Here is a 13,048-nt window from a genome sequence, read left to right as displayed (position 1 = left end):
AAACAAGGCAAAATGACAAATGGGTAAAGAAAGGGAAAATTTGATGACAACAAGACAAAAAGATGAATATCTATCTATTTATATATTAAATCAGCACAGTAAGAATGCACACACACATTCCATGGGGAAAAAAAAAAAGAAAAAAAAGTCAAACACAATCTTGATGGAAAACAAAGGGACTGTCTCCACGGAGGTGATCAGAACTGAATGTCCTCTGCCTATACCATACTGTCCTACTTTATGTTTCTTCCTTGGCAAAATACTCTTCAGGGAGAGCAAGAACTGGGGTTTTAAACCCATCCTCTTTGAGTTGCTCGCTCACTAAGCTGCCAGCTGGAGTATCCTGGAACCATATCTGGTGTCATATCTCTAAGCTTTTCTTCTCAGGAGGTGTCAGGTAGGACAGAATGGGAAGTAGTGATAATTGGAGTTTTGTCTGTTTAAAATAGAAAGATGTACTCCCAGGGCAGGGCTGATTCAGAGTTCTAAATGTAAAGATCTCACAGCTGTTGTTGAGCTCTGATCTACATTTGGAGTTTTGCTGGATGGTATCTGCTCTCCAGAGAATAAGCCCCCCTACCCTTTTTCTTGGTAGATCCCTGCTGGTTGTCTGGATCTACTCTTAGAGCAAAGCAACCAAATCTCTGCAGATCTTAAATACCTAACTGCCCCAAAATATGGGCCTCCCAGTATCAGAACCTGAGTGCAAATGTGCCCACCTGTCCAATTTCTGGACTCTGTCTGGCTAGTCCTGTGAACTGCCAGACACAAAGAGAAAGAGAGCCACACTCTGCTTCATATCCCCAGCCTAGGTCCCCTTGGCTACAATCTTTTCTGTGCCCATTTCACTTGCATCCTGCCAGGCACACTCTAGATCTCACAGCAGGCACATGCAGGAACAGTCTGATAATGCTCGTTATGAACTCCTGGGCTTCAACCACAGAAAGTGGCCTCAAGGCCATTTCAAGATGGCTCCCTACCTCTGCTCTGCGCTCACCAGTTGAGCATGTCTCACATCCCAGTCCGATGCCCTGCCTCGGAATCAGTTAAGATCAGAAAGTCTCTGCTCCATGGGTTCCCCATCCCAATTTTTTTCACAGTTGTTTCTCTTTCTGCCTGTCACCCCACCCCTCAGTGGTGAACCGGTGCCCCCATCATTTCTGGCTGAGTTCTCAAGACATTCTTTCCAGTCCTTTGACAAAACATCCAAATTTCTGTGTCTTTATGATTCTGATATTGAATGTCAGTGAATTCCCTGTCACCTGCCTCCCTGGGAAGCAGCACTCATGCTGTGTGAATCCTGAGCCACAAAACAACTGGAAAGTGCACCTTCTTGAACTCTGACATCTTTCCTCCTCCCATCAACATTCCTTGATGTTCAGATGACATCCTGGATTTCTTAGCATTAGGTTCGGCTGCATGTGACAGAACATTCAAACTAGTAATATCTTCTAAAAACTGGTAGTTTATGTAAAAATACAGGAAGTAGGTAAGAAAGGGTTGGTAGAGTATTCCATTATCTCAGGACTTGGTTCTCAATTTTCCCTTTTGTTTGGGGAAAATTTTTATGTTGATCGTTTTGTTTTTTTCCCATTTCACCATGGTTGGTCCTCATTCTGAAGGTCTTCTCATGCTTGGAGATGGTTACAGAGTCCTTTCCAAGAAAGTCCCTTTTAACCAGCAATAAGGAGAAAAGTTATGAGCACACCCACTTCCCACAGCTTCAGAGCAATTTGCAGGAATTATACACTCCATGGACCAGACTGCAGTCACATGAGCACAGCTAGCTGAAAAATTTTCTCTTTTTGAGTATACTGAGAAGTGTAGTTTTAATCTGCTCAGCTAATAAGAGTGGGTGGGGAGGATTTATTCTAGAGCAAGTGGAAAACATTCCAGTATTCTCTGCCATATCAGCCCATTTGCCAAGCCATCTATCCATTTATACCTATAAAGTTGGAGCAAGTTTCTCATGAATGTGCAATTTGGATATAATAGCTCAAAGACCAACGGATGTTTTGGTTTTGTTTTTCAGGACAGTTTATTCTCATACTGGAGTTCATACCTGTTTTAAATACTTTTTCTGTCTAAAATATGTACATGTTAAATGCACACACACACACACACACACACACACACATATATATATATATATATATATATATATATATATATATATAGACCAACAGGAACATTATGTGTTTATATATAAATACATAATGTTCCTGTTGGTCAAAATTTTTAAGTTAATTGTATGGGTAATTTGTAGTCTATAGATTCCTTTAAATAATATAAAATCTATCCTTAAATTTAGTATAACATGAGAGAGCTTTGCCCCAGGCCAGGTCTGGTTGTGTGGTATAGTCACTTTTCCCAATTTTTGCTTCAGGTTGATACAATCATCTTATTTAAAAAACAGTAACACACAAGCCTATAAACCTCATAAAATTTTCCGAAATAACTTTCCTAAGAATATGGTTCACTGCATCAAATGGTTTCCCTGTATAAAAACTGATGGTAGAAATCTCCTTGTGGCCTCAGGACCAGGAAGCTGCATTTTTTCTGAACAATTCTTCATCTGTTTCTTCTAGATTGTGCTTATGTAGCTGAATTTGCCTTAACCATCATATAATCCTCTAATAATTTGTGACTCGCATGTAGCCAACATATAGAGTATCGGGACCCTTTTTGTTATTGAAAGGAAAGTGAGAAAGTCTGAGACAGGTGGGCAAGAAATGAAGGGTGGAGACCAGGCAGAGATCCACACAAAGGTTTATTTGTCAAAGCTGACAAAAAAAGGCCATCCCTCTATGGAGTGGAGAGAAGCCCTACTCCAGATGTTCTGGTGCTAAGCTTTTGTAGGGTAAAGGTTCAGAGTTGTAGTTGTGGCACTATGGGAAAGGCTCAGGGGCCTTTGTGTCAGAGCTAGGCAGGTAGGAATAGCACGGGATTGGCTTAGGGTTATGGTACCATGGGGTAGGTCACTAATGGGAGTCAGGGAAACAGGTGCTGTCTCAAGTTACTTCAGATTTCTCAGAAGCCACCTCCCAGGATGAGAAAGCAACACTTATCTCCTACAATGGCGGTTAACATTTAACATGGCTGTCAGATGTTAAATTAGGTTCCTATAGTTATAACTTTTGATTTTACTGACCATATATTCTCCTGAATTTTTTTCTATATTATCATTGTTATATTTTTAATATTATGTGAATTTTTGAAAGTATTACTTTATGAACTATAAGTTTTGGCTGGGGTTGTGGCTCAGTGGTAGAGCATTTGCCTGGCATGTGTGAGGCACTGGATTTGATCCCTGGCATCACATAAAAATAAATAAATAAATAAATAAACAAATAAAATAAAGATATTGTGTCCATCTACAACTTAATTAAAAAAAGAACTACTGATTCTGCAACCTGTACACTCAGAAAAATGAGAAATTATATTCTATCTGATTCAAATGTATGATATGTCAAGATCATTGTATTGTCATGTATAACTATTTAAAACAAATAAAAATTATTTTAAAAAAAGAAAAGAACTACAAGTTATGGTAAATGCTAGCATGGATATGTTGGCTATATGATGATTTAAGAGCCTAAGACTGGATTTTTAAATTATAACAAGAAAATGTTGAAACTTTGTTATAATCTCTACTGTCACCACATGGTGGTGAGGGCCACCAAAAATTGATCTTTTGAACACAACTTTAAAATAGCTGAAGTATATCCTATTTTGGAGCCATTCTAACATGGCATAAGTTGAGAGGCAGAGCCTTATCTCAGGTAAGGAGGGACTATTGAAAAACACAACATAATATTACATCTGAAACATGAATCAAACAAAAGCTGAGAGAGCTTTATATTTAGTTTTGTAGAAAAAAATGGCAAAATGATTCCATGTTTTACAGCATCACCTTAAAAAAAACAGTTCAGGCTTTCTTTACTACCTTCCAAAAATACATTTAAATTCCAGTTCCAATGTGAAGAGTAACACAAAATTGATGTATATAACTTCTTGACAATAAATTACTTTATCCATCAAATGACATGAATGAATACCAACCAAATTTGTTATTTCTATACAAAACTGAGACTATTTCTATAGATAATTTTAGTTTGGATATCACCAACTTGGCAAAATACTCTCCTAAGCTTTACATTTAATTGTTTAATTTTAATGTACAATTTAGAATCCATGGTGTATGGTAACAATAATCAAAGGTCTTTATGGGTTAGCAAAAATCAAAGAGCACCCTTAAATCCCTTATACATATAGAAAACAGTGTTAATGATCAGAAATTAACTTATTCAAAGCAAACAGATGTAAGACAGGTCTTAAAATGACAGTGTGATCCTTCTATGTCAGATACAATGTATAAAAGAGAGCACTTATTGGCTATCTTGCTGGTAAACATATATAAACTTCCATTTTATACACTTTGACATAAAACTTAGAGAAGGTTTAGATAGATATAGTTTTCAGATATATACCTAGTCACATATATTTAGGGTGTCAGTTATATTGTTAAAACCTAAGTAACCGTTGTTTAACCAGTTGCAAAGTAATCATTTAAAACTTTAAAACAGGAACAAACCCTAATTCTTTTAAGGCTTAGTGTCTCCAAGTAATAAAACCTAACAATTACAAGAAAATTATCTTGATAAGAGCAGATCAGTGTTTCAGACTTTGCTTCATATCAGTACATTAAAGTTCAAATAACTTTGTGCTAATTATAGCCAATTTATTTATTTATTTTTAATTTTTTTTATTATTAGTTGTTCAAAACATTACAAAGCTCTTGTCATATCATATTTCATGCATTTGATTCACGCAGATTATGGACTCCCATTTTTACCCCGTATACAAATTGCAGATTCACATCGGTTACACATCCACTTTTTTACATACTGCCGTATTAGTGTATGTTGTATTCTGCTGCCTTTCCTATCCTCTACTATTCCCCCTCCCCTCCCCTCTCCTCCCCTCCCATCTTCTCTCTCTACCCCATCTACTGTAATTCATTTCTCTCTCTTGTTTTTTTTTCCCCTTTTCCCCTCACTTCCTCTTATATGTACTTTTGTATAACCCTGAGGGTCTCCTTCCTTTACCATGCAATTTCCCTTCTCTCTCCCTTTCCCTCCCCCCTCTGGTTCCTGTTTAATGGTGATCTTCTTCTCATGCTCTTCCTCCCTGCTCTGTACTTAGTTGCTCTCCCTATATCAAAGATGACATTTGGCATTTTTTTTTAGGGATTGGCTAGCTTAACTTAGCATAATCTGCTCTAGTGCCATCCATTGAGGACACATTCTTAATGAGCTGAAAAAATAAAGGAAATGGAATGACCGAACTGACTGAGAAGTACATGGGTCATTCAGCCTTTGATATAGTTTAATACAAACTCTTCTGTGAGTCTGTTGTCTCTGCCTTTTTGGCTGTATGATTTCGTCAACAGGCTCACTCCTCTGGTGCTGATAAAATAATTGGAACTGTTTCTAGCTTTGTATATCACGTGTTAAAAAAACAGTATTAGAAAAATAAAAAACTCTTTTTCTTCTTACCAACAAACACAAGAATCAGGCTTCTCATAAAATGGGCCACTTAGAACAGATGCATACCCAGACTCATCCCTGTGAACAAAATAAGTAAGAATTATATAATTATTATATTAAATTACAGGTTTCCGGTCCATTCTTCAGCCTATCACTTTCTCAACGGTGGGTTCTCATGAGCCCTCAGCTGATTGCTGCAGTTGAGTGGATTCAACCAACCAAACCAATGGCTGCAATATAAACGTGGCAAACAGACCTGGAAGCTGGGCAGATTGGAACCAGGCATGTCTATTCTAAGCAGAAAGACTGAAGTGTGCCACTGTTTGCTCTCCCGCATCCCATCCCATATTTTTTCATGTTTTCTCTTCTCTCATCATAACTTCATTTTTCAAAAGTTTTCCTACATTTTGGAACTACTCTCAGTGAATGATTGTCATACAAATAGTAAAAGCTGGATGTGTGATGAATGATGTCTTAGTCAGCTTTGCGCTTCCGTGATTAAAGGATCTGACCAGGACAATTTTAGGGGAGGAAAAGTTTATTGGAGGGCTCACAGTTTCTCATTCCATAGAAGGCTGGCTCCATTCCTGGGACTAGAGGTGAGGCTGAACATCAGGGCAGAAGAGTGTGGCAGAGGGAAACAGCTCACATGTGATTAGAGAGCGGACAGAGATACTCCTCTCACCAGATACAAATATATATACTCCAAATCCATGCCCTAATTCCCACCTCTTCCAACCACACTCTACCACTTCAGGTTTTAATTCACTGATTGGATGAAGACTTTCACAACCCAGTCATTTCTCCCTTGAACCATCTTGCATGGCCTCACATGCAAACTTTTGGGGGACACCTCACATCCAAACCATAACAAATGAATAAATGGATGGAGTTTTCAGGAGGAAAACTATGGGAAAATGTCTTACAAGGCCTGGTCTCTCTGGATGTTCCCTTTGCCCTGGGTCCCCTCTTCTCAGTTCCCTGAGCAAAATGAGGCTAAATCCCTTTCCCCAAGTTTCACTCAAGTAAGCTGTTCTGTCAGCAAGCTGGAAATCAAATTTATTAGACAACATTTTCAAGCTCAGAACCCAGTGATGATCTTTTTATCTCTCCATTACTTTATACTCAATATGTACCTGCAGCAGAAAAAGTGTACAGTAAGTGCCTAAGAATCCTTGGATCCATTTATGAATTTTAAAGAAATTGAACTTAATCATGGATATCTTGACTCACACTGGCATTTGGGGTCATTGGTCAACCTCTATAATCAAGATATCTGTATTTGCTAATTTGACTATTCAATGAAATTCATTTGTAGCTCCAAATCAATACTCACAGTGCTTTCATACTCATTCATGGATTTGTGCCGAATCTGAGACACATGCAGGACACATTCCCTATGAAAGTCACAAGAATCGGTGCCCTGCCTTCTGGTTTCATTCCTCACAATAGGATGAGCATAAAGAGATCTGTATGGTCTGTTCAATGCCATGTTTTCCACATTTTTGTGGGGTTTTTGTTTGTTTTTTTTATTTTTATTTTTTATTTATTTATTTTTTTTATTTTGGTGGGGAGGATACCAGGGATTGAACTCAGGGGCACTCGACCATTGAACCACATACCCAGCCCTATTTTGTATTTTATTTAGAGACAGGGTCTCACTGAGTTGTTTGGTGCTTGCTTCACTTTTGCTGAGGCTGGCTTTGAACTCGCAATCCTCCTGCCTCAGCTTCCTGAGCCACTGGGATTACACATGTGCACCACCATACCTGGCCATTTTTGTGCTCTTTGTTACAGATTTTGTCAGTTAAAATGACCCCAAGACATACCACAGAAGTGCTATCTACTGTTCTTAAACTCAAAAATGCTGTGATATAGCTTAAAGAATAAATAAGTGTTTTAGGTAATCTGTGTTACAGTTGTAATGCTGATGGCTGTGAGTTTGATATTAATGAATCGACAATACAGTACATTGGGAAAAGAGGAAATTTTCCAAGTTGTGGGTGGAGGCTACTTTATAAAATAATGTGTATAATGCTATGATGAAGCTATGGAAAAGCAACAAAAATGTTATTTTTTGAGATGACAAAAGAATTTTTAAGTATGATATTCATCATTTCAGTCAGAATGAAGCTCAAAGAAATTCACAAACACATTATTCAGATCAGACACTTCACATACAATGTTTCAGTATAAAGAAATACTGCTTATGATAAATTATTCCTAAGCATATATATTAAATAAGAAGGTTTGAGCCAAATACATATAAAATAAGGTTATATATTCATTGGTCAACAAAATTATTATGAACAGGAACTCACAGGCACCTGGCCCTCTATTGCTTTTGGAACATGGTTCATGTCACTAACCCAGTGTTTGCAGTAAATGTGTCAGATTTTTGTTTTGTTTTTTCCCACTAGGACCAAAATACCTGACAAGAACAATTTTAGAGGAGGAAAGGTTTATTTGTCCCTCATGGTTTAAGAGGTCTCAGTCTATAGATGGCCGGGGCCAATGCTCTGGGCCCAAAGTGAGACAGAACATCAGGATGGGAAGGTGTGGAGGAGGAAAACCACTCAGAACACAGCAATCAGGAAGGGGGGGGGGGGAGAGAGAGAGAGAGAGAGAGAGAGAGAGAGAGAGAGAGAGAAGCTCTGCTCATCAGTGACAAAACAGAAACCTAAAGGCACATCTCCTGGTGACCTATCTCCTCCAGCCACCACTTTCTTGCCTACAATTACCCCCCCCCAGTTAATAATAGGTGAAATAATGCACCTACTATGAGTTAAGCTTATTATGACCTAATTATTTCACCTTAGAAAATCCTTTCATTGCCTCACACATGACCTTTTGGGGGACATCTCCTATCTAAACCATAGCAAACTGTATGGAAAAAAATTGCTGGGAAGAATGAAAATACTGTGTTTCCACATTCCTCTCCATGACAGTACTTCTACTCTGAGGAGCAACACTCTCATTAACCATTTTTTAAATAATTCAGTAAATCGAAGGTCTGTCCTCAAATTCTACATTTGTAACAAGCACTGATGTGATAGTGTCTGACCCTGAGCCACACTGAATATTAAGGGCCTTCTTCATCTTATCATGTGGCTTTTTCTTTTTTTTTAGTTTGGGATCCTTAGACTAATAAGATTAGTTTCATTCTAATAGTTCTCTATACGAATAACAAAAGTGGCAAGAAGCAAATTTGTGTTTCTACCCAGAGATCAGATTAGAAATTATATAACCAAGATAGTCTGTGAATTCTTTTGGCCAAATGAGAAGACTTTTAATAAGAGAAGCATCAAATATCTCAAACTACAACACAGGTATCAGAAAGGAGAGAATATAACAAATTCACAAATCTGTTCATCACAGATTTTTATCAAGGATAGACATTTCACCAGGGTTATGAATATTAAAAAAGCATGTGCTCTGCTCCCAAAATTCTAACAAATTCAAAGGGGGAAGGAACAAGCACAGCTGCCATAGAGGATAGGGATTGAGGAGTATGGTTAGTAAACTACAGTTGAAATACAGGGAGATCTCAGATGGGTGACAGATTGCTTCCCACTGTGAATTAGGAAGGACCTCTGGTGGACCTGACATCTTCAATGCATCTAATGATTCACTAATTAATCTCACCAGGTGGAGCCTGCTAAGATTCTATTCCATTCAGAGTTAAAATTTGAATTTTAAAGTTCCAGAAGTCAGGTCAGAATAAGTCCTTCCAGTTGACATTGTGCATGTATCCACAACTGCTGAGACGAATCACAAGTGTTTCACAAGGAGAACTGAGGGATGTCATCACCACAAGGTGTTCAGGTGTGTGATGAGCACCGGGAATGCTGGGTCCTCACTTTGAGGGGAGAGCATTGCAGGGAACTTCACAGTGTGTCTAAAGTGAACCAAAGGAGAACAGATTAAATAACAGAAGTTCAGAAATTGGAGGCAAGAACAGAGGAGAATGCAGGAATAGGAGTGGGAGGAGAAGGAAAGTTAAGAGAGAAAATGGAAAGACCACTGGGGAGGAGGGACCAACAGGAAAGATGGATACAAAGAACTCACCAGCACTTCCTAAACCAGAATGCAAGGCCTGTCAGAAGCAAACCAAAATATAAGAACCAGAGCCACCATTATTGCCAAGAAGATCAAGCCCAGGCAACTATGATGTTCTGCAGATTCAAGTGAGCACCAAGGATGCTTTATATCCATCTCCTGATTTACCATTTACTCTCTGAATTACTGAATTAAACTTGGCTTCTTTTGTTTGTCTGTCTCACGAATCTGCTTTCTTTCTATTTTTTCTCTCATACATCTTCAGAGATGAATCCATCTATCCCACAAATTTTTGCTGCATCTACAGATCCCTCATTTTAAATATTTCTATCCCTTGGATTAACCAATTTCTCTCCTTGGGGGCCTAGAATTTCTTAAAATCTCAAATTTCTTAGCTGGCCCTCATGCTTTGCTAGAGGATCACCTCCCTCCGTCTTCAGTTGGCTCCCAGGTCTTACCATCCCTATAGAGGACGACACCTTGCCCTCCTAGATTGCTGTCTAACTGAACACCTTGTGGTGATGACATCCTGCAGTTCTCCTTGTGAAACACTTGTGATTTGTTTCTGCTTCCTGATCAGTTGTTGATACATGCAAATGTCAACTGGAAGGACTTGTTCTGACCTGACTTCTGGAACTTTAAAATTCAAGTTTTAACTCTGAATGGAATAGAATCCTAGCAGGCTCCACCTGGTTAGATATCAGATTAGCCCTGCCACCACCTCAGCTCCAAATACAAGGCTGCTCTGAGATACCATGTCCCAGTGTTGGATAGGAAGTCACTTTGCTGAATGCCCTGTTCACCTCATGATCACATCACCCACAAGGACACTGGGTATAAGCCAGAGACATGGCACACCAGCAACAGATGTCCAGGCCTAGGACTGGGGCCTCTGGTCAGTGCAGCCTCAGGTTTCACTGCAAAGGTCAGAAAAGATATTTAGACAAGGATCATAATGTAGATTGAGAGGTTCACAGCTCCACATCAGCCTAGGTAGACAATCTCCTAAAAATGTCACTCATTATTGTCTTCTCCCTCTCTTGTCTCCTTCTTATCTTTGATTTGATTTGAGAAGAGAAAAATTCTTAGGGAGAGGATACAGAACTTAGGTTGCCTCTGGAGATGAGACTGCCTCACATTTAAGAAGACAAGGTGAAAAGTGGACAGGTGTCACTGTATGTGATGGCTTGGTTCTGATTGAGTAGTCTGCAGAAATACCAGGACTTTCTTCCATCCTTTGGAGATGGTAACCGTGATTCATTTTTGAAGCTTCAGAAATCAGTTCCTTGAACAGCTATCTGTTGGAAGTCAATGAAGTCCCCTGCAGAGCCCATCTCACAACCAGCTGCTGCTATCTGTATCTCAAAGGGTTCAGGGAAAGAAGAATAATCAATTAGAGAAAAAAGAAGAAGAAAATGGAATGAATGGAAGCAAAGGACCATAGAAGCCAAAGGGAGAAGATTTGGAGGTTTAAGGGAATGGGACAAAGCTCTGCTTGATTAGAGGTTCATAGAAAGCTAAATTGGTAGGAGTTGGAAGTAGAGGAAGAGAAGAATAAATGAGGAAGAGGAGAATGGTGTGGGAGAGAGAGCACGTAGTGTGAGAAGGCTGGGATTATGATAAGACAGGGTGAAAGAATCAAGTGGAAGAGTGAGGAAGAGTGAGGAAGCTGAGGGTGCCTGATCAGAGACTTTGGAAAAGGGTGACCAAAGGATATCTCTAAGGAAAGATAATAAAAACCAGGGTTGCTGTCAATGAGAGAGCAGTTTATAAGTAGCAGAAGACTGAAATGTTTGAAGAATAAGGGTCTGGTCTACAGCACCTGCTCAAAAGTAGGATTGCAGTTTTATGGTGTATAGGATGGAGTAAGATTCAGAAAGAGAGTAGGCTCTTTTCTAGAGGAATCTCTCCTTCAGAGACACTCCTTACCCCCACACCTCCTCACTCTCAATCAAGGGAACTGAACTCACTTTTGAATTGTAATTGACCAATGTGAACAGCCCGAACAAATCTAATAAAGTTTACCTGGAAAAACTTTTCCAAATAGATCAATACGTTTTACTAAAGTTGCCCTTGGATTAGGGACACAGGAAAATGACGGTATTAGCCTGGCTGTTCCAGATACGAGTCGGTACCTCACTTAACCAACCTGAGCACAGATTTTGTACCCATGAATGGTTGTCAAAGATTATGATCTTGATGACATGGAAGGAGATAGGCTCTTTGAATCCTATGCAAAGACAAAAGAGGAGTAATGAGAAATTGGTGAAGAGTGAATTGGGGGGAAAAGTGACAGAGTAGGGAGAAAGGGTGAGCCATGTTTATTTGAGCAGACATTTGCTTGCCATAGAGTCCCAGCCTCCAGAAGACGGCTAGGCCCTTGAGTCAGGGATACTCAGAATGGGACATGAATTTTCTTTCCAAATATATGCAGGGAAAACTATCATCATCAACACACACACACACACACACACACACACACATCCAATTGGTCGGTTGCCCTAATTCTCACCACCTTCACTGTCTCTGCCTGGGAAGAGAGCAGCTAGCAAGGGAAGTGGCAGAAACAGCAAGGCACTTGCAGATGCTACTTCTTTCTGTTGGAAAAGATGGTCTTTGGTTCCTGTTCTAAATAAACCTATCCCACAGATCTCTTTTCTGACTTCCTTCTCAAACAATAAGACAAACCTCTTCTGTTTGCAACAAAGAAAATCTGTTCCCTCCTAAAACCCTGAGCCTCCTACTCAGCTTTCCATTTCCCCACCTGTTCTGACCCTCCTCTAAGTCTTTCAGGTCCTATCAGTGTCACCTGCTTGTATCCCGTTCATCCTTTCCTATTTCCACTGCTATGGAACAATTTTCACATGGGATTGAAAGTCACCTTACCTCCAGGGACTTCTTTTTTTTTTTTTTTTTTTTTTTGCAGCTCTGGAGATGGAACACAGGGCCTTGAACATTTTCTATTACTCTGTTTACTTGCCCTTTTGAATTAATACCCAACTTTTTCTCTTCCCCATTTGACCACATTCGCATCTCTGACTCATTGTTGGCTGCTTTATTTACTTTTGTAGAACCAACTGTGAATTTCCTGTAAAACGACATCAACTACCACCAATTCTCCAATGTTCTTAAAGAAAAGCCAGTAGCTATCACAGAAACCACAGGGACATTGACACATATAAAGAAAATTTTTCACTTTTTTGCTTTGATGTTTATTTACTCACTGAATGGTTTCTTAGCACGTGCCTGGAGTGAAGCATCTTGCTACACTTAGGAGTACATAGTGGTTGACAATGAAATTGCTTTACTAAAGGAGCATTCAGTCTACATAGGGAGAAAAACACACCAAGAACTATGCATCTTGGTGTGCTGAGTACTATGACATATAGACTCTAGGCTTTAAAAATCCTGCTTGAAACAATATTTTCCAAAGTGATGAC

General features: G+C 39.2%; 1 pseudogene; it reads left to right on the top strand.

Moving 5' to 3' along the window:
* The window catches only part of LOC114079131 (T-cell surface glycoprotein CD1b-3-like), a 58,583-nt pseudogene that overhangs the window by 33,759 nt on the left and 11,776 nt on the right, over positions 1-13,048 (top strand).

Source organism: Marmota flaviventris, chromosome 10, assembly GCF_047511675.1.
Source record: "Marmota flaviventris isolate mMarFla1 chromosome 10, mMarFla1.hap1, whole genome shotgun sequence".
Taxonomy (NCBI): Eukaryota; Metazoa; Chordata; class Mammalia; order Rodentia; family Sciuridae; genus Marmota; species Marmota flaviventris.
Note: the sequence above shows the minus strand (reverse complement) of the source record. Positions and strands in the feature narration are given on the sequence as shown.